Source organism: Neolamprologus multifasciatus, chromosome 11, assembly GCF_963576455.1.
Source record: "Neolamprologus multifasciatus chromosome 11, fNeoMul1.2, whole genome shotgun sequence".
In the NCBI taxonomy this organism is placed as follows: Eukaryota; Metazoa; Chordata; class Actinopteri; order Cichliformes; family Cichlidae; genus Neolamprologus; species Neolamprologus multifasciatus.
Window position 1 is genome coordinate 25,196,100 of NC_140449.1, and position 23,168 is coordinate 25,219,267.

Here is a 23,168-nt window from a genome sequence, read left to right on the forward strand (position 1 = left end):
CAGTACGATTATATGTTATGAAACTGTGATTACAGGTAAAACTGATCTATAAAATATTTTGTTTCCACATTTTAGTTAATTTCCTTTTTTTCTTTATTCACTTTATTCAATATATGCGTGTGTATTTTTAATAGTTTAATATTGTACAGAAGCAATGTCTCGCCATAGGTTTTTTTTTAATTTTTTTTTATTACAAAACAGAAATATATTGTCATGATCCAAATATACGTTTTTTAATGGTTGTAGGCAATGGGATGATTGTTGATAGGACAAATTAAATAAATAGGACACGGCGCCCCCTCGTGGTCCCGGGATAGTATTGTGAGTCAAAATTAAATCATTATGCAAGCATGACGAAATTAGAGTTGAACATGTGGGAAAAAAAGCAATCGACCATAAACGTAGCGTGCTCAAACATTTGGAAACCACACCCAGACCCAGGAGATGCCACCCTATTCCTTGGGCTGAAGACAAGCAGACTGCCCCCGGCCTCCCAGTAGCAGGGACGCCCCGCATCCCAGACCCCAGTTGGAAGGCCAAGATGAGACAAAAGTTCAACCTTTGTCTCATCAATCTACAAAATATTTTCCCAAAAGTCATGGGGATCATCAAGATGTTTTGGAGGTTTTTTTGGGCAAATGCGAAACTATTTTTTGCTCAGTCTCCTTCTCAGTGTGGCCTGCAGTTTATTAGATGTTGTTCTGGCTTTGTGAGCTCCTGGATGAGTCTTAAATTACTCTTGGAGTAATTTTGGTATACTGGTAACTCCTGGGAAGTGACCAGCATACGCACATGGAGCTTCACTACTGTCCCAAGTTTTCTCCATTTGTGGATAACGACTCTCATCATGGTTTTATGGGGTCCAAAGCCTTTGTAACCCTTTCCAGACTGATAAATGTGACTGACTTCATTCCTCTGTTCTTTCTGAGTTTCTTTATATGATGTCATGACTTTTTGCATGCATGCAGACATCTTTTAGTTTAATTCACTGTGTCAGACAGATTATGTTTAAGCAATTTCTTGATTCAGCAGGTCTAGCAGTGGGATCTGGGTGTGGTCAATAAAACTGAAACAATATCAGGAAGGGGGCAAATACTTATTCACAGAACTCTTTATATGCACGCACACATATCTACATACATATGCTTATTCATATATGCACACATATGTATATGAATACTTCTGTGTTTTTGACATATGTAAACGTGTAGACTTGTAGTTATTTACAGGTTATTAAATGCACTATTATAAAGCAAATGAATAAAATACTACATTGTATAAATTATATAATTTGAATAGTGTAAACATGTAGAATTGAACACAAGACGATAATAAAAAAGTATCCTGAAAAAGCTTGTCCCTAACTGAGCTATGACATTTTTAGCATCTAGTTGTGTACACGTAAATGATAAATATGAATAACACAAGCAATGAAATAAAAATATAACGTTTTTATGAAAGGAAGGGAAAGCAACTAACAGTCAAATAATTCTACTCGGTCTTTGGGCAGTGCAGCAAAAACAAATCTACAACTTTTTGTTTTACACAGTAATTTGGCCACTAGATGACACCGTTGCTTCACAGTTTCCGCTGTGCAGGCTCTGCTCTCAAAGGAGAGGTTATGGAAAACGTTGGTCTGCAGGTGGCAGAGGTTTCAGTGGACTGATGGTTAAGTTGTGCAGTTTGTGTGTGTGTGTGTGTGTGTGTGTGTGTGTGCCTGTGTTTGTAAACTAGCTTTTGTGTAGAGGTTTAATGGTATGGTCGAGTTGGGATTATACCACATGGAGCTTGTTAATGGCATACACAGAGTTGAGTTCCAGAGAGTGGAGAAAGTAATCAGGGCCAGTTGCCAGCCTCTTCTGAGAGACCACACCACTGGTCCCAGGTGTCTGTAAGGCCTGATATTACTGCAGGGCAATGAGCTGCAGCCAGCAACTATAAGTTTGGGGATACACACGTACAGAAACACACACACACACACACACACACACACACACACACACACACACACACACAGAATTACGCTGACTTTAATTCTTTTTCCCACAGACACACCGTAACCTTATTTACAGGTACATCTACTTTAATTTAACACTGGGCGTCTGCTTTTTGTCACCAACAGTCCCCACGATGTGACTGAGTACACACAAATGCTTATTCAGAGATATAGCAAAAGCACATAAATTTACACTTTCTTACAAGAGGATTATCTCTGATTTTATTTGTGGGAGAGATTCCAGAGGCATAAGCAAGAAACATCTGTTGTATGACACTTGGCAAGAAGCAAAGTTATACAGTGTTTTACTGACTCCAACCTGTAAAAGCAACATTACGGGTACAGTAGTTCCTCGTTGAGTGCATTGTTTCGTAATTTATGGCTGGGGCTACAATGGAAGACATTGTTGGCATTCAGAAAACTATTGTTCAGTAAATGCAAATCTTGAACCTTGCTGAGAATCCAAGTGCTCAAGAATGGATGAGCTTAGTGTTCGGTTGTTGTGAACATCAAACGCTTATTTCCTTAACATCTTGGGGGAGGCATTGCCCTGCTCAAAGGCATATCTTTTTCCTCCAGGCAGGTGTAGTTTGGCAAGGCTTGTTAAACCTGAGACAGTTGATCAAATATTCAGCCAGGCTCATTGTGCTGCTGAGAGCTTTTGGATGTGGTTGGGATAGTGCCGTGCTGATAAAACCAGCTTTGTAGTGCCTCAGTGCCGGCCTCCCTTTGCTATTCCTTTCAGTGGCTGGCCGGGTCAGCCGTCTGTCAGAAAAATTAATTTTTGTATGATTTCTTTAAAAAGATCCAAAGTAAAGAAAAGACAGCCTTTAACTGAACTAATCCATCTTATGCCAATGGTGTCAGAGTGATTCACGATTTCCAATTTAGCCATGGTTTGAATTTAAAGTAAATCAGGCAGGAAGGTTCTACCCTTTGTGCAGCCGGACGACAAACCCTCAGTGACAAGAGCTTTCAAATGAACATATCCCCCACATTCATCTTGCTCATTTATTACCTCAGACACACTACGACTTGTCCTACATAGAACATCAAGCAAAGACCTCCTGGCATTGTGTGTGAGTGCAGAGGAGGCAACGCATTACCACTGGATCAGTGGCAACACTATTGATAGAAAATTGGACAAAAGATGAACAGAATGGAGAGGGTGCACGTTTTAAGCCTGTGTTTAATTAGATTTACTTTGATAAGTGACAACTGAATTCCCAGAGAAAGATGTGAGCAGAAAACCGTAATGTATCAGCTACCTGAGCATGCTGCTCAGGCACACCTGTTCATGTAGATGTGCACTGGAAGCACATGTATCTATCTAAATATCATGCACTCTAATTTGTTGTTTTCTCTTAATTAGGGTCATTTGTCAACCTTTAGGCCAGCAGTTATTAAAGTGTATTTAGGGCCTCTTTAATTAAAAAAAAATACCTTCCTGTGTTGTATATATTACAAAATTGGAGAATGTTAAAAGATAGCTTAATGAGAGATGTTTAAATCATAATTTTTGTTTTAATGATGCAATTAATCTGTGAAATATGGGTCAACGAACTCAGCAGTACATCTTAGCTCTGTTAAGAGTTTCAGTATTTTTGTTTTACTATGTGCAACTTGACAGTTTGGTTTTATTGTCACAATTTATTTCCTCTGAAAACCAGTTTGTCCAGTCCTAACTGGTTTTACTTCTCTGAGATACTGCTTCATCAAAATTTGTTGGATACCAAAGTCGAAGACCAAGATCTTGGATTCCAGATAGTCTTTAAAACTTTTAAACGTGATCAGGGCAACACTGAAAACAAAAAATTCGAGACAAACATGCATTCATTGCAATCTCTAAAACATTCATGCCTTGAGATCTTTCACCTAAAGAGAGCTAGAAGGAGAATACTGGACTTATGTTTACTCTGTTGGCAGAACACATACTCTAAATTATAACCCTAATTTCTAAATATTGTGTGAAATGGCAGTATAAGCATAATACAACGACTAGCAGATTTTATAAACCCACGTTTAATTCACAATAGAACATGTTTTACTATCTCGTGAAAATTATTGCCTCGTTTTGAATTTGAAGGTAGCACTGTTTCTCAAAAAAGTTTGGACAGGCACAACAAAAGGATGTAAAAGTAAGTGGTACTAAAAAAACAGCTGGAGGAACATTTTGCACCTAATGTGGTTAATTGGCGGCAGGTCACTATCATGACTGACTATAAAAAGAGAATCTTACAGAGGAAGAGTTTCAGCAATCTGCAAAAAAGCCTGTTCACAAATTGTGGAATAACTTCAAAATTTAAAAAAAGGAAAAACCTCATTATCTACAGTGCATAACATCATCACAAAAACAACACCAGATAATGTAGAAACATATCTATGTGCAAAGGACAAGGCAGAAAATCAAAATTGGCCCTCAATTTGGTTCAATTTTATTTATATAGCACCAATTTACAGCAACAGTCCCTACAGACCCGACAATATGGCTCAGAGCAAGCACTTGGCAACAGTGGGAAGGAAAAACTCCCTTTGAACAAAGGAAACCTCTGGCAAAACCCGACTCAGGGAGGGGTGGCCATCTACCTTGACTTCTCGGGGTGAGGGGAAAGAGAAGAGAGCACAGAAAAATATGATGATATACACATTATGCAAGAGATTAATAATCACTAATGATTAAATGCAGTAGTGATGTTCTGATGATCAAAAGGAAAGTTTTAAGCCTAATCTAAAAAAAAAAGTAGAAAGAATAGATGTTTCCCAAATCTAAGCTGGGAGCTGGTTCTATATTAGAGCGGCCTCATAGCTGAAGGCTCTGCTTCACATTCTACTCTTAGAAAGCCTTGGATGGTAAGCAACATAATATCGCTAACAACAGCATGACTTCACATCTGGCACATTATAAAATGGAAAACAAGACCAAGGACGGTTGAGCAGGGGGGGAGGGGGGTGGGTGGGGGTGGTCAAGATCTCTGTCTAAATAAATAAATAAATCTGGGTAAATTCCCAGATGATTAAACATGCAATTATTTTGCTGGTAATACCTCAAATGAGTAAAGAAAATCAACAGACTATTTATGCAAGATAATTCATAATTTTATTGGGGGGGAGTCTGATTATTGAGGGGGTCATAACCCCCCCCCCCCAACCCCCCTGGAAATTACGCCCCTGCTTTGTACACATTTCCCCAACTTATTTAGAATTTGGGGAAATAAAACAAGGAGATTTTTGTGCTTTTGATGTCTCATGAAAATGTATAATAATTCATGAGTGAGCCTTTAACTGTCCAACAACCATGCAAATACTCTGTACTTGAAATAAATGTTGTCCAGCCGGCCATAGATCATTTAAAGATCATTGTGTGTAGGTGTGCTGGATCCCAGTGCAGCTCAAGCCCTTGCAGGTGTAACCTCGGCATGGAGCCTCATCCAAGAGCTCCAACAATGTTCTGATTAATTGTTCCTGTCAGCCCGGGTCATTTAGCCCTACTGGTTATTCTGCATATTACTCATATCCACACTAAAAAAAGGCACACACTGGCAGGAACGCATGTGCTTGCACAGGTAAACAGAGGTGGATACAGTGCATATGGTTACACACAGACCCACAGACACCAGCACACAGAAAGACACACAAACAAAAACCACTTCCAATTCCCGGCCTCATGTGTTATAGCAATTCAGGCTCAGGCAGTCAGGCAACGCTCCAAGGTATTCATTACTATTGATGTCAGAATTCACAACAAGAAGTGATGGCTGAACCTCCTGCAGTCTGTACTGTTTAAAGCCGAGCTCCTCTCCCCCAGCTGTTGCTCTCTGTCTTCAGTTAGGAAGGGAGACTGTGGTGATTAATGCACTCACTGCCAGGATCTCGGGAAAAGAACCTCGAGTTTCAGCTGAAGCGCTTCGCTCATATTGTGGTGATTCAGTCATACAAAATCTTCACTGTGGAGCAATCCTAAAAAAAAAAAAAATAACTGCATCAAAATTGAAAATGGTAACGGTCCTGCATTCTGCCACGTCTGTGCTGCTGTGCTGCTCAAGATGAATTAGGCTGATGCCTGTTTACTCGGAGGATTGTCTCGAATGTACTGCTGTTTCTTCAGTCTCGGCTTTGCTTTTTTTCAAACTTGAACAAGTGTTTATCAATCAAGCAGGTTATGGCCAGAAGGAGCTAAGCATAAAACAGTCACAGTGCATGATTGTGTTTGCGTATGATGGTAGTAGAAGGAAAATAAATAGCCTAATAGTGTTTGTTGGGATTTTATTAGGGAGTTATTCCTTTGTGCTGCATAAAAGAGGTAACATAGTTTCATGGTGTGACAGCTACTCTCAGTTCTTGCATTCACTGCTTGATTACTTTGATGTCTGTTCACCTCGGGGCTCCTGTTCTTGCTGACGTTGCTCAGAACTGTGGTATAAGCTGTATACTGATAACACAAACTTGATTTGGCTTGGTGGAGGGGCTGAACGCTGGAGATAGTGCTCGTCTCAGTGTGCGCAGTGATTCCATCACTATATTCAGTGCTTGACTCATAACAACCTGCGGGATTTGTTGATAGAGGCTTTTGTAGCTTTACGACAGAAGCAAATTAATAATTAATAATTAAAGGGCTCCAGCTGCGGGGATGGCAAAAGACTCATTAAAAAAATAAATAAATAAAGATTACAATCAAATAAGCAGAAGATCGGATTTCTTAACACTAGTCAAATGGGTCATGTTTTAGAAACACTGCTGTCCAGCAGAGCAGAGCCACAAAAAATACACACTACTGCGCCAAGAGGACTGTCATTTATATGTAAATTCAGAGGAAGTCCTCTTAAAACATGTAAGTGGAATCAATACAAACCCAAATAATATATAATTCATTTTTAATTAGCAATGCCATTGTAAAATGAATAACTTGTAATACAGGTCTGCTCTGCTTATACACACAAATTCAGTTGAATTAGGAGAAAAAAAACAAACAGTAGCACAAACAGGGTCTAATGGTAGTATAACAATAATATGAATGTTTCTGACCCTTGAAATCACCAAATGTTAAGCAATTTCAGTATTTACTGGAGATTTGGTCAGTGTTTGACATGATTTCGAGGTATTTTATTCAGAACAGAAATGAGAGAAAATGTTTGAGTCAGTCGAGCTGCTCATTGCTAAAATACATAGAATTCATAGGCTTATTAGATTATTACAGATTAATTAAAATGGTGTGTGATGACTTTAGTACACCAATTCTAGTTCCTTGTTGTTTGTTTTTCATCTGTCTATGCTTTAAACCATATTGCAAGACCATCCTGGCTTTAAATGTTTCAAATGAAAGCTGGAATTACATTTGCAATGAACATATTGCTTTTCCAACCCATTCAACAGTCTCCTATTCTAAATGTGATTCAACATTTTATTATTGCATGAGAAACACTGAAGAGGAAAATCTGCTCTTAATAGCAAAGTATCCTTAAGAGGTGTGAGAAAAAGAAATAACAGTCATCAGATTAAACTGGGAGTGATTCTTTTCCTCTTTTTATTCTTTTTATTTTCTTTTTTTGGTCATTATATACCCACAGGATCATAACGGGGTGTTGACAGCTCTTGTGCTCTACTCTGTACGTGTGGGCATTAGTTTGCTGTCAGTACTGGTACCATGGGGTGATTGTTGTCATTAGCTGTTAGATTTCTGATTCGCACCCAGTGGGAGCGGGCTCTCAGGAGCCAAGCTGCCAATTGGCTGGGATAACGTACAGTAGGCCTGGTGCCCCTGCTTTGTCCTCTCTAATTGAACTGAATCGGGATTTCTGCTTTTTACACCTAAATATTATTTTACCCTTTAACTGAAATTTAAATCTAAAACTTCAGACTCAGAAAAGGCAAACACAACTCTGCATAAATCTGTCAGATCTCCACAATTGAAACTAACAATTAAAATAGCTTGTCATTCATTCTTTTTATTATTATTAAAGTTTCACTAATAAGTTAACTGAATGTCTCACTGGTGCACCGTTTAGAACTGTTGCCTCACAGCCAGAAGATTCTGGGTTTGAATCTGCTGGCTGTCTGGGGCCTTGTGAAGTTTGCATGTTCTCACTGTGCCTCCACAGGTTCTCTCTGTGCTCTCCAGCATCCTTCCACTGTCCATGGAGATGCCTACTGTGCTAACTGGCAAATTTAAATAGGCTTCGGTGTGGATCTAGGAGTGTATGATTTTCTGTGTCAGCCCCTGTGAAACACTGACAACCTGTCCAGGTGTCTACCCATCCTTTCACCATGTGACAGCTGGGATAAGCTCCAGGAGCCGGCAATAAAACAAATGGATGGAATCAGTTAATTTTGCTCGCTTTTTTAGGTGTAAAAAGGAAAAAACAAGCCAAAATTTTATTTTGCATCTCATGCACATAGATGGGCACAAGTGTCATGGCCCTCTTCACCACACCTTCCCTTTCTGTCTGTGTGGGTGGCAGCTGTTTTCTGCAGGTACTGGAGAGAAGGCTTGCCTTGTCCATAGTCGTCAGCACCGATAACACCTGGGCCCATTGAGCCAGTGCTCTACAAAAGCCCACCATAAGACACCATTCTGGATTTTGGTTGATGTTTGGTTTGTTTTCCTTACACTACACAAAACTCAGTTTCCCAACTCTTCATTCCTGAGCGCTGACACCACTGACTTCACCTGCCATTGTTACTTTACATTATTTCCTGATACTTCTTTATTTTAAATAAATATCTTAATTGCCATTTGTGTGTGCAGCTCCCATGTTATCATGGCTATGTGCCTTGGCTTATGACAGCAGTTGTTTTAATAAAATAAATTAAAGAAAGGATCCAATGACAACACACAACATGAACATTATTATCTTATTTAGATTGAAAAAAAGACAAAACATCATAACTTACTTTTTCATCCTCTTTGGTGAACCACCATGGCTTGTCACGGTACTGCACAAATAAAGCAGTATTCTTGTTATTTGATTCCCAGATGCATATGGTTTTATGGCTGCGAAGCTATTTTAGTGCTAAGCATATGAAGACAGACCTGGATGGATGGGAACCATAATCGAGCTTTAAGTGTTGGATTGCTCATACAGAATTTGGAGAATATGGAAGTTGTCCTGTTAAATGAGGACGCATTATCCCACTTGTAATGATTAATGAAGTCCTTCGGATATGACAACTGACTTCGTAATGGCTCCATTAGGAGTGCCCCCTGAAGCCTAAGACAGTACCTTACCCGCTCTGTGGACAACTATCATGCTTTTTTACTATGTGTGCTTTGGGGGCCATACTGTGTGCTTTTGATGAGCTCTAAATCACTTACATCTTCCACTGAGGAAAAGGCTTAAACTGCTAAGAGAGAACCATACTTCATTGTTTTTTTTTACTTGGTTATTCTCCAGCAGTTTATAGAGCTTTTAACCTCACACCAGTCTTTGTTTTCCTCTCCTCAGTGATGTGTAAAAATGTAATTCTTCCTTATCATGACCTAAACATGCAGTCATTCATCCAGCGGCTGCCAGTTTTTATTTACTCGGCTTCAGTCTGCTTGTCAGCCTCACGCGATGAATACCTAAAATGGAATTTTGAGTGGTTAAACACAGGTAGTAATTCACTGTTTTTTCCTGAATAAAAACGATTACCACACAATACCATGCACATTATGATGTTTTTAGCTCGGGGGTTTAATAGGGTGATCATTTCTTGTCATTTCATTGCCAAGAACTTTAATGGAATTTCTGGATAATTGCAAAAATGCTAATGGAAATCAAAGCCTTTGGAATGTAAAATTGCTGAAAACAAATACTATGAAGGCGGATGAATCACCAGTAGTGATAGCACTGCTAATATCAATAATGAGAATACAAAGGGAATTGTGTGATAATGCGTTTATGCACACAAAAAATGTATTACCCAGAAGATAAATGGTAAATTACATAAACATCAAGAATTTAATAGGAAAATATGAAAAAAAATCCCCTGATGTGATGAAATGATGCTCAGCAAAGCAGCATCAACAATACACAACTGTGCAAGGGGTCCAGATTCACCAAACATTGCCCGTTTCAGTCTCCTGTATAGAGGACTATGAGGGGAAAATAGGGACTGTTTCAATTACAGTATACATGGAAAGGCCATTCCTGCAGCGGGGTTGATATGTCATTCTAACAATGTCCAATTAAAAAGAAAGAATGCTTCCATTATTCTTCTATTAGAATACCCGTACCCGAAACGGCACTGAAAGACATGCACCTCCTGGTTAAAGGTGAGAGTCCATCAGGCGTGAAATGAGTACAGCACACATAAAATAATTCATATTTCCCCATGGCTGCCATAATTTAGTTTTGCAATTATACTGGGTGTGTATATGTGTGTGTGTTTGTGTTTTAATGCCAGTGAAACATGCAAAATAATATGTTTATGCTGGATCCTATTTTTTATGTGATTTATGATGTGCAGTGTTGGTGAAAAGACCTGCAGGAACAGTAAATACAGTAGACATGATAAAGGGAATAGTCTCTTTGCAACATTCAGCTATTTTATAGAACTTTATCAGGCAATTAATGAATTTTACAAAACATTAATAATTCATTTCATAAAACAACAACAACAACAACAACAAGAAAAAAAAGTGCCAACACACTATCTTCATCTCCTTCCAGCTTCTTAAGGATACCAGATGTTTCGTCTCTTTCTGTTTGGTACATTTATTATCTGAATATATTTGAATAGCTTTGTTTGAGCAAGGCATTTGATCAAGCTGCTGCAAGATAGGAAACTTTTATTTTTAAATAGTGTTTTTTTTTAATAGCCTTTCTAATTTGTATGAAAAATCAAAATATTGAATGCAAAACAAACAAAAAAGACATAGTGGCTCCAATATGAAAGAAAAATACCCCCTGCAAATGTGCTATGTGAACACCGTGCAACTTTCCAAGTAAATATTAATAGTTATAGTCAAATGCACACTTTCACTTGAAATGGAAAGAAAAGGGCATCTAGTTTACATGAAAATGAACTTTGCTTAAGTGTCTGCTGTGTAACTGGCCTGGCATGAAAGGAATACTTATCCAAAGAGAAATGGCCTGCAAGGTCTTTACCATGACCCAGTTCAAACTTTGCGGGAGGCAAGAAAGCTCTTCATAGCCTCTCTTCTTCTCTCACACAGTGAAAATGATGGAATACATTAACGCCAGTGGAGGACTATGACCTGACACGTAAATCAGTGGCAATGAAAATGTGCCTGACAAATCTAAACGAGATGGTTAGAGCATTCTGTAGGTTCCCCAGTGACAAGACTGGGCGAATAGCTCAAGTGTTTAACAGTACAGTAAAATACACAGCCTGATTGAATCCATGAACTCCCACTCCGCCAGCTACCTCTTCCAGTTACTACAGTGGACCTAATTATCCCATGTAAGCAGCAGCCTGCGGATAAGCCAGTCTAAATACTCAAAACTGTGTGTTAAACCTCACGATTTAAAATGGCGCGGCCGTGCTTATCAGCATTTTTTTTCCTGCTTCAAGCTTCCAATCCCTTTTCTGGAGAGCATAATTGTTTTGATATGCTCATCACGTACAGAATGAAATGTTGATTCCACCTTAATTATGTTCCCCAGGGGTCATTGCTGTGACTTCTGCAAAGTAAATAAGGCAGTGCTGCATTCACACAGACAAGCCTCGCAGTGTTAGTTACCCTTCGAGCTATTTTAAGTCGAGTCCAAATGAATGCCTCGTTCGCCATAATTAAACAAGCCACCTTGACACATTTCAACAATTACCTTTTAATCACTTGGATCTCTCTAAATGAAAATCTCACGGATGACGTTTATGGGTTTGTCTGTGTGGCTGGGGCAAAGGGTCAGCCTCATCAAATGAAATTTGAAGTAAATCATGTGAGGTAATTGAAAGTATGAAAGGGGGTCCAATCACATCCAGAGACCAAGTAGGCTGTATTAGCAGAATGTGATTGGCTGCAGGGAAGTCAGGTGTAACTGGCCACAATTTCCCCGTGTAACTTTTGTCAGTGATACTTTCCCTAATTGGTCTTTTGAGGACGATTTCTTAAAAACACAAGATGATTCCAACAAAGGATCTCGTCATCTCTTTTTGTTTCTCTTCTCCAGCTGAATATCCTTTAAAAAATCCACATTGTCACAACGCCTCTAGTCATCTAGTCATATTTGCATATATCTTATTTGTTCTTTCCTCTCCTAAACAAATTAAACTTGAAGTCGAACTCAGGACATTTTTCTGCACTGAAACCCAATTACACTCCACTTACTGTAGACAGCCTGGCACACTGCACTCCACATTCAAAGGAAATCTCGGCTGTCTGTGTCATAACTTAAGAGCTTTCGCTTAAGACGATTCACTTCTCTCAGTTTTGACTTCCAAAAGCAATAATAAAAAAAAGATACATACATAATAACATTCTCAAATAGATACGTGACTAAAATCAGAGTAATTGCATTAAATTTATTTAGGGAAAGACCATGTTCTGGACACAGGTCATGCAGTTACAGCTATACAGCAGCAAAGTGAATGTGGAGGAACATTGGCTGATTTATTTCCTTAGTGCGTAAACTAAAATCATAGCCAGCAGTTCTTAAAAATAATGTGGTTTATGATTGTTGTTTATGCGTGCTTTTTCAACTTGGATGTAAGATTTTAAAAAAAAAATTTAATTGTGCTCTGGCGTGCACAGTTCCTATAATTACTAAAGTACTGAAACATGCTGTGAACACGAGTTAGCTTGTTAGCATACACTGGATTAGTTACACATCAAGCAACTGCAGAGCAAGACTAGCATTTATTTTGAAAAATAATGTCTCACTGCATCTCGAGATTGAAGACTCTTTACTGTCATTATGCAAGCACAATGAAATTAAGGTAATATTTATAGAATATACTTATAAATATAAATACAAATGCAATAAATAAACACAATTTACTGACATGTATCTAAAAGTAAAATGTTTATACACACATATAAAGGGTTGTCATATATATATATCTTGTGATAACCCAGAGCTGGCAGTCTTTGTTAGTGTGTTACGTGTTGCAGGTCCCCGATAGGTGTGCTCAGGTCTGGTCTGGGCCCGGGGTTCCCCAATATAAAGGTGCACTCAGTAAGAATCAATACTGAGCTCCATGCAAACATGCCAACACTAATGATTTACTGACTTACATGCCTCATGGCATTTACGCTAATATGTTTATTTAGTGTCATTAATTTCAAATAAAAGCTTTTGTTCTTTTTCTTGACTAATGCTGTCGCCTCCTGTTATTTGTCATGGCTTTTCAGCTTGTCATGACACACTGCTCAGGTTTAAACACAAATTTTAATCAAGTCTCTAGAATAGATGCAATGAATATTAACATGTGTATTTTCAGGTGCTATGAAAGCATGAGGAGGAGGCTTTGTTTAAACCTCAAATAAAAGACCAACATTTGTATCTGCAGCATTTTTGCATTTAAGAAGAATAATAGTCTTTTAACTTAATATTTAAGTCATGATTTAAGCACTGATGCAACATGATACACATGATTTCATCTCATTTGGTCACAATTTTTTTTAAAGATATTTTGACTTTTCTGGTTACTTTTTCTGATCTAATTGAATCAGATGGATGGAGAAGCACTTGGGAGAGCAGAGAACTCGACATCTTTTCTTTCTTAATATGAAAATAACATCGCAAACACAATTTTGAGGACCTTTTAGTCTTGCCATTTATTAAAATGATCATTAGATCATTAGACACCCTGTTATGTAAGTAGCTAATAATGTTGCCCACATGACGTGTAATAATAGCAACAACAATAATAATCCAATATTTTGCTATACTGTACATGTCAGGGTCTTCATACAAACAGACATCTTTTTGATTTTTCAAATGTATTATGCAAAGAGGAATTATTACTAGAAGTGGGAAGTGCTAAAAATGGGATGTATTGTTAAAAATATCTAAGACATTTAACTGAAACACAGTATTAAATTGCATTCAGTGTGCTATTTAGATGTCAAAAAAATAAACAGCACCTTTCGCTGCTTTCACATGCACGCTGTTTTTGTGTTATTGTTTATTTTAGACTGAGAACTAAATACTAGCTATAAGATTTTGGTCATTTTAATGACTTAGGATTAGGGCCAGCTGCAGAGTGGCTTTTAAAGAAAGAGGAAACACTACGGAGACATATCAAGCAAGGAAACTAAACCCACCTGCTGACTGGTGCTACTTCCCAAGTGGAGAGAGAGAGAGCAGGGGGCAAATATGGCCCCAAGACAGAGGGTCTGTCACAGTGTAGCCAATGCCAGCCTGATTTCACGGTCGAGGTCCCCCAGAGAAGAGAAAGATGTGCCATTACTGCCTGTAAGCATATTTTCCACCAATAGGGGTCACTCTGTGTTTAGCAAAAGCGGCCGACGGCTGATGGGAAAATAGTAACAAGAGGGAGAAAAGGGTAATCAGGATGCAGCATGAATGAAGGTGAATGTGGAGGGAAAATTACATTGGTGAGAGTGGGTGGTCAAGGGGGAAATGACACAGGAGATGAGTGTGGACATTTGAGGGGAGACCAGATTGATCCAAGGAAATTAACCAAACAACAGTCAGATGGACAGGTACACAGAAAGACAAACGACAGATGGACAGACAGACAGCCAGGGCGAGTGAAAGCATGATGGAAATGAAAAAAAAAAGTGATTGAAAAAAGGAAGTGATGCACAGGCTCCGCTGGGATGGATACCATTTGGCAAAAAAACCCATCCCCTAGTTCTGCTTCTCGAAAACTGGTCAGTGAACAGACTGAAAAGTTCTCAAAATCAGACCCTCAGTGACAGCTATGGTGATATGATCCTCAGGGAGTGAAAAGGATGGATTAGTCCATTTTTATTGCTTGGCGAATGCACCCAACAGCCCTGCCTTCTCATCAATCATTCACAGTATACTCCTATTCCCCAGTAAGCTGCCCCCTCGTCCTCCTTTTTCTCCTTCCAAATTCTCTCTTTCCCCATTCTTCTTTCGTTCTGTCTGTTCTCCATTGTCAGTCCTCTGAGCCTCGGAGCACAAGTTGAGATACATTAAAGATGAATGGGCAGGGATCTTCCCATAGGATCCCATCTTAAGTTTTTGTGGATTGAAGTCTGTTCTATTCTCCTTTCACTCCCCTATATTGGTAATCCTTAATGTGAAGTGAGAGTTGAAGAGTGTTTTCAAGGTAACCCTCCTCCCCGACAATTAGCAAGAGCTTAACAGGCATCCAGCCAAAAGATTCTACTCACAATTTAACAGTCAGGGAAACTCCTCATTAGAGAGTTGCACTTTCAAGAAACTGTTAACAAATAATAATAATTATACATACATACATACACCCCAGCTATCCTAGAATAGAATAAAATGGAGTCTAAGCTTGAGAGGATAGAAACCTTCAGCCCTCTAGAGACCGACCAAAGCTTTCTACTGGGGTTAGGTTAGTGCAAGGTTAGCCGCAGAGCTGTGGCCTTGTTAGATAAAGGTGGAAAACAAACACACATACAAAACACTACAGTCTTTTGTGCCTAAGATTTAAAAATCTGAAGCTCAAATATTTTAGATTTTTAGAAATGATTCATGCTCACTTGGCCAGAAATAATCCTTCAATTGATGTGGGTTAATATCCACAACATTTGCAAAGCTTAGCTTAATTTAGCCTTGCCAAACCTTTGTGTACTCAGGTGACTACCTATTCAAACTGGATTTTGTTCAGTGTTAATTCCAGTTAAGCTTTTTAATAAAAACCATCCATCCAGTTTCTTCCGCTTATCCAATTCTGGGTCGCGGGGGGCTGGAGCCATAAGACAAGTGGCAGAGCTGACAAACAGGCCACTCACATTTATGAGCAATTTAGAATAGCCTCGTGAGAGGAGGCCAGCAAAGGGAGAACATGCACACCCTGGTAAGATGGTGGATTCAAAAAGAGGAACTGCTGATCACCATGCTGCCCATGACATGGTGTCACTGTTAACAGTTCATAAAAACGGAGTAATTGAACAGTCTAATAGGTTACTTCCCTTGACTCCTTAAAGGGAGGCACACTCGTGGACCAACACCATCTCATGGTGCTGCAACAAGTTATTATGCCATGGTGTAAAATAAATGCCCTTTTTTCAGATGCTACCTGATTTATACATCAGAGGGATGAGAGCTCTGTTTTAGAAAATCAAAAGATCTACTTTTGATTTTTTTAAATTGAAAGTTAGATTAGTGCGGTTTAATATTTTGAAAGTTTGTCAGCAAGCAAACTGTTGTTCTTTGACATAATGGCACAAACCTCACCCTCTGATGGGAACAGGCTGGAGGTAGCATAAAAGTCAAATGACTTTCAGTTTAGGGACTGCACTTCAACTCTCACAAAGCTTTGGTATCATTGCTCTTTCCTTCAGATTCCTTCACCTGCTGTTTATTTTCACTTAGGGTAAAGGAAAAGATACTAGTCTGAGTTAAATATAGTGTTTTGGCAGATGTTCTAAAGCTCTGAATGTCTCCAAACACAGATTCTAAGACAGACGTGAAAAACAACAAAAAAACCCCACCAACTCCAGATTCACCACTATTTGACAAATTGCAATGAAAACAAGCTACGTGGACACCTTTGTGCATCTTTAAAAAGATTATTAATATTTCTTCTCCATTGAGAGATCAAAGTAATTTCCCTCATTTATTTGAGGAGAAAATGAATTTTCGTGCTGCACCTTGTCTAATGTTTGAGTGTCTGCAGTGCATCCTGGGTGATTAACACTCGACTGTGCTTGTCCAGATTTGAATGCTCCAGTAAGGTGTTGCCTTAGGTATTTTGATTTCTGTCAACCAAAGGAAATGATAAAATGAAACGCTATGCTATGAAAATCGTAAGCTGCCGTCAGAAGCACTGTCTCAGTCCATGTTTTTGAATGTGAAGAGGCTCAATGCGCCTCTTTAAAACTTTTACTGTACCTCCTCCACACAGAGAATTTCCCTAATGTCTCAGAATTTCTTGAAATTATGCATCCTGAAAATTATTTTAAGAAAATCTGCTCTCCGCTTTGGGAACTCCTCAAAATCAAACGCCTCACACTCACAGAAGTGTCTTTTTGTCTGTGACGTAAAGCATCTTCAAAAGAAGTGTCTTTATGTGTGTTTAAGTGTTAGAGTGGATTGGCTAGAGCTCCCTTGTTCACAGTTAAGCTACAGGAGCTCTCCGTGTCAATATTAGTGTTTACATTCACACTGAAATGGGACTCAGTTTGTTACTCCTGAGGATAGAAGTCTAATCCGCCCTTATGTGGCTCTTTTAATATGCTTAACATTTATTTTTCAAGTCAGATTTCTTTTATTGATTTACTTTTTTTTAAAATGTATTCAGACAATTAAATTGAACTCAGCCTGTCAGTAACACACCTTTAACCAAAGTGCTTTCCACTGGAATTATAAAAGACCCCCTAGACGGCAGCAAGTACTGTATAAGTAGCTGTTTCCCCATACTGTTTGTCTACTAGTTAGTCAAGGGTTAAAAAAGATGTTGAGGATCGTTGTTTGAACTTCATATCCAGCACAGACAAATGATATGTGTGTTTTGCTAATCTGAGTTTTGATAGAGTCGCCTTTGGAGATAAAACGAGATAGAGCACATGCCACATCAAAGCATCAAAGCAGACTGAGATGCAGATGGACTTTGTGTCCCTTCATTACACATGCACTAAACCTCTTGGCTGTGATTTCACTTGCTACTGGTGAAGGGATTCGTGGCTACTTAACCAGCTGTAGTCCGGGCTGTTTGGGAGAAATGGTCAAACGCGTTTATTTCTCTCAATTGCTATTACTGTCTGTACCTTCATCACTAAACGGTCCTTACAGAACCTCATTTCCTGTATCAGATAAATTGTCTGCCTTTTGTTCCCCATCTGTCTGTCTCTCTGTCTTCATTTCTCCTCCAACTTGTCTCTCGCTTGCTCCTATTCTGTCTTTTACACACACACACGCACACACATGCACGCATGCACACACACACACACACACACACACACACACATGTGTAGAGTTGGGATCTGGGTGCCATGACAACAGGGCACGTCAAAATCCAATTAAATGGGACTTCCTCCCACTTCACCAGACCGACAAATAACTTCCTCCTACCCTCTTTCCCCCTTTGCATGGAAATAACTTTAGAATGTTTAAGTTATTCACATCTGCAGTCTTGTAAAGTTGATAAGATTATTACGTCAAATCAGACTAGTGGAGGAAATCAGTGGGTGAGGGGGTCAATTTTCTTCAAAATGAGTAAGTGCTAACCTGCAGCACATATGCTATTTCTCTACAGATGGTTCCAAACTGCACAATAAGAAAATTCATGCATGTAGTCATGCAATAAATTTGCAACTTGCATTACAACGTGTCGAAAAAACCCTCCCATTGTGCTATAATGTTTAAACAGGCTTTATGCTCTCAGAGTGAAGCAACCCATTGAATCATTGCTTACCCTTCTCCTGACAAGTGCCATATTGAATGATACATGTTCAATGGGATGATCCAAATGCAAAAAAACCAGAAACATGATATACAACAAATGTAAAAAGGCACACTAACATGCTGTGGCAAAGCTAACTTCCTTAAGACCTCAGCTTGTATAGCTTTTCAATGAAGCACACATCTGTAGATGCCCATCTGCTGCTAGGTTTTCACAGTGTGTTAAACGGAGTGGGCATCATCAATCACTGCCACCCCCACATAGGCACTGCCAAGCCCCCAGAGAGAGATGCAAGAGCTGGGCAAGACAGAGAACCAGGCTCCCTGCCTCCAGAGAGAAACAGCTTAGATATTACGCCTCCGAGAGGCTGGCCTGGTAATGTCCCTCAAGGGCTGCCTTCATGCTGCGCTCAGTGGCTGCTGGGGGACAGGCTGCTGCTGCAAGACAAAATGCATGAGCCTGAGCATCACATTAACGCTGTGGCAAGCCTTGGGAGGCCTGCCACTGCAGATTGAAAGGCCAGCTCCTCCACCACAATTAAAAAGAAAATGATTAACAATTAGCCTGCTAGACAGAAATAAACAAGCGGTTTGCTGAGACAACTTTTCCACTGCTGTAGACCCATTTGCGTAATGGGGGTGCATGTATATTTTGTGCAAGATAGTGAAGTGCACTCCATGTGCTGATGAGTGTTCATAGCCCACGGGGCTTAGCAGGGTTTGTGCCTCCTACACCATGCTGCCCAAACCCACGCACTCCACTCGTCTGAGCAGTGAGAGGAAAGAGAGCGAGGTCGCCTGTTTAGGTTGTAGCGTACTGTTGGCCTCAGCACCACTCGTGTTGCTCTGTTGTTGACAAAAATGTTTTTTTTTCCAAATAAAAAAATGGCTGGTTTTATCCTTGTTCTTTGGGGGGACATTATTCAAATCTTTATATTTCCCTGTCTTGTTTAAGCTTATTGTGAAACGGCCCTCGTGACACTTGTCGAATGCTGACTCAGAGTGACTTTTATAAATTGCAAAATAAATCAAAAGACACAAGAGAAAACACACTTGATAAAAATCCTCTGACAATTGAATGATAAATTTGCTGGCCTGTACCCGAATGTGCTCTGGATTGCCTGGAGGTTATTGCTGTGTACTTTATCCACCATTGGTCATTCATCACCTGGGCGCAGTCTCAGCCCCTCACTGACATATGCAGAGAGAGAGAGAGAGAGAAAGCAGATGCAGGCAGGTATCTTTGTGGTGTGAGGACAAGCTAATCTAACGAGTCACAGATGATTGGTGCAGTTTTGGTGGAAGTATCACAACCCTTCATGACACTTTTATTGATTGAGAATCTGTTATATAGGTGACTGAGTGAACGAGGGAGAGATTTCAGTGAACAACTTTCACAGGTGCTATTTCTGCGACAGAAAGTAGTTCCAATGGAAAGTGTTTGCAGTAAAGTTTGGGGATTCTCCTTAGTTTCTGGAACATTTAGGAAACAAATGCTGATTTTTATAATTTTTTTCAATGTGATGGGAGCATTAAAAAGAAACTCTTTATCAAAACTGACAGAAATACCAGATATGCAACTCTCAAAACCTTTCGTGCATAAACTGAAGTTGTGAGTGGGAAAAATATATGTGAAGCGGCTCATAGTTTGGTTAAATCATAATCATATGAAACGTCTGGGACTGCAATCATTATGATATAGGTCAACACATCGCAGACGCAGAATGACTGAGGGCTATAAAGCTGAAGAAAACATGTGAAGACAGCAGCACAATCCAAGGTTGCTATATTTACCAAAATGATGCTCTCATTCCACATCTAAGATTTTCTTGCTTCACTCTGTTTATTCACATAGGCTTGAAAAACAGAGTGCAAAGCCACGCAGCTACAATATGGGGCAAAAATCAAACCTATAACAACATCTTAATATTACAGTGACCACCGTGAGCAATCAAACAAACCGCAGATCTGTAATCAGCTCCGTAACTGTTGTAGTTGCATGTTTTCACCTCATCGTGTGACCACTTGCTGAAACTGACAGCAGTAAAGGCAGGAACTCTGTGTTACGGACAACGTCTTCCTTGTTTTCTTCTGAATACATTAAGAATTTCTCTCCATCAGTTACTCTGGTGCAGCAACAGTGCGATGCTTGACACCCTCTTTTGCTTGGAAAAATTCCCAAACAGTGTGAAAGTCTCCCACATTTAAATTATGCATATTCATAAACCATAATCATGGCTGAGGCTCCGTAAAACTTCATTACATATTCATACACTGGGACTTTTCCCACATATACAACTTAAAGTACTTGTAAACTCTAAAAGTTCAGCAGCATACGGAATTAACAGGGATTACAGGAAGTCAATATGCAGAAACAAGGATTTCTGTTCTGGTTAGGGGTCACTGCATCTTCAAACCACCGTGTTTAAAGATTAATGGCTAATTACAATTAAAACACTCCAAGTAAATTTATCTAAATGTATGTGAGACACAAGCATGCTCAGATTTAACATGTAAATCCTGCAGTAGCTCATTGCACCTTATTACTACAAGCTTAGCAAGCACTGCTGTTGTTTGCTTGGCTGATGATGCCTGGAAATGAAGTGTGAAACAAATGCTGCCCAGTGTAATGTAGATAGTCTGAGTTCAGAATTTAAAAAAAAAAGAGAAAAGCAAAAGAGGGACCAAAGCTACAATCAACACATGGCTAATACGTAGTAGAGAACAAATAAAGTGACAGACCTGCAGCTGTCATTTAGAAACAGTGGACATCTTGCCAAACGTCTTACTTCAGCACACAGGGAACGTGTTTTCCTTTGAACTGCTGCCGTTTATTTCTCATCCTTCTGTCAGGAGAAAGCTGCAGCATGTCGGCAGTGCACTCACCGCCTTTGTCTTGTAAATTCAACTTCTGACATCCGCAACACTGTGGAGGGTTGTCGTTCGACAGAAATAGACTTTTGTTTTTGTTTTTTGGTCTCTTTTTTTTTCTCCCTTTCCTCACAACAAAGCACCTCTGTATCAAAACCGCAATGGGTGTACCTTGAAGTAGGAGCCATATATAGAAATCATGTAAATCAGGCATGAATTAACACTGAGGTGGCGGAACATTTCAAACACCTTCAGAAAAATGATGATGCTGGCAATGACAGAGGAAAGGATTTTTCTTTCCTTTTTTTTATACAAAGGAGTCAAGCAATCCAAAAATGTCCTTTGTACTAATGGAGCACAGGAACATTTGGTAGTACCTCAGATAAATTAATGAAAACAAATACTTTTTTTCATTAAGAGCAGTGCAATTAATACCCCAGTGGTTTCGATATTGCTTTTCAGCTGAAAGTCTTCAGACTAAACTTGTACGTATTTTGAAGCAAAAATAAAAAGTTTTTTTGAGATCAATACATAATAGCCTGAGATTTAAAAATACTGTGCCGGTACACTGCACAGTATGATGTGGGATCAATGCAGAAATGCATCTGGTTCACAGCAGGAGAGATGGAGAGTGGATCAATAATAAGCAAATTTCCAGGAATTGCAAGAGGTATCGACTATTTAATTAGCCATTTCTCTCAAAAGGTGCATCAAAGACTCATGATAAAGAAACGCTAATGGGCCTTTGTGAGAAGACTACAATGTGCAGATGAATTGCAGGACAAAGACAGAAGCCATGCATGGATTATGAAAGTCAGCTGTCATCTGCAGCCTTATTCAAGCCTCGAGATAAGGAATGAGCCCGTTTAATGCACATGTTGTAAATGTGTTCATTTTGTATTCTCAAACATGGTACAATAAATAATTTATTCTTATTTTTTTTCCTGTCTTACAGATTACTTGGAAAAAAAAAAAAAAACAATGAACAGATCCCACCAACAAGTGTCTGTTTATGTTGTTTGTCAGTAACAAACGTACAACGCAAAGCTCCAGCTGGTCCGCAGGTTCAAACTGACTCCCTTTTTTGGCTGCTAGGAAGAGTGCCAACCGCTACAACACAGTGATGCTCCTAATCAATGTAAATATTAACTTTAAAGATGTCCTTCAGAGTAGCTTCTACTACTGATAAGGTCACATTTAAATTAAATGCTAAATGATAGCAAGTAAACACTGATATCACAAACTGGCATTTAGGAGTTTAAAATCACAAAATATGCTTCACAATAAACTTTTTCTTTAGTAAATACAGGCATTTTGGCACTTTCTTGCCTGCTTTCTCTTTTAAAGATAGTGCCTATGTCAGTGTCTTGCTCCTCCGAGCAAGGGGACTAAGCTTTCAGAGGGGTTTTAATAGAGAATAAACACAAATACACAGTAGAGAGAAAGCAGAAACAGCTGGCCTGTGGATTCAAACATGAGGTGAATCATGAAATATACACAGCGAGAAGTCCGAGAAGAAAAATCTGATAGATGCCTCGGTGAGGCAGAGAGAAGTAAAAATGCTTACACACTGAGGCTGAGTGACGCTTATGGGCATTCGAGTTTTTCTTGTGATGACTCCTCTCATGATTTATGTAGGTATAGACGTCTCCTCTGACCTTGAGAGCTGCTTCACTTTGTGCTGATGTTCGGGTTAACAGGGGATTGTGGGAATTGGAGGTCCCTTGGAGGCTTTTTTTTCATGACCTCACACAGATTTTTGCTGTGTGCTGGTATCATGATCAATATCCACCTGAGTTCATGTGGGTTTTTCAGAGATATAAGGTACTGAT

General features: G+C 39.3%; 1 long non-coding RNA gene across 1 annotated transcript; it reads left to right on the plus strand.

The window, feature by feature from the left end:
- The first annotated feature begins 121 nt into the window (after window positions 1–121).
- LOC146508607 (uncharacterized) lies at window positions 122–21,673 on the plus strand. The gene is made up of 2 exons (XR_014876879.1): window positions 122–1,957; window positions 2,234–21,673. It is a non-coding gene; the product is annotated as an uncharacterized LOC146508607 (long non-coding RNA).
- Window positions 21,674–23,168: the final 1,495 nt, after the last annotated feature.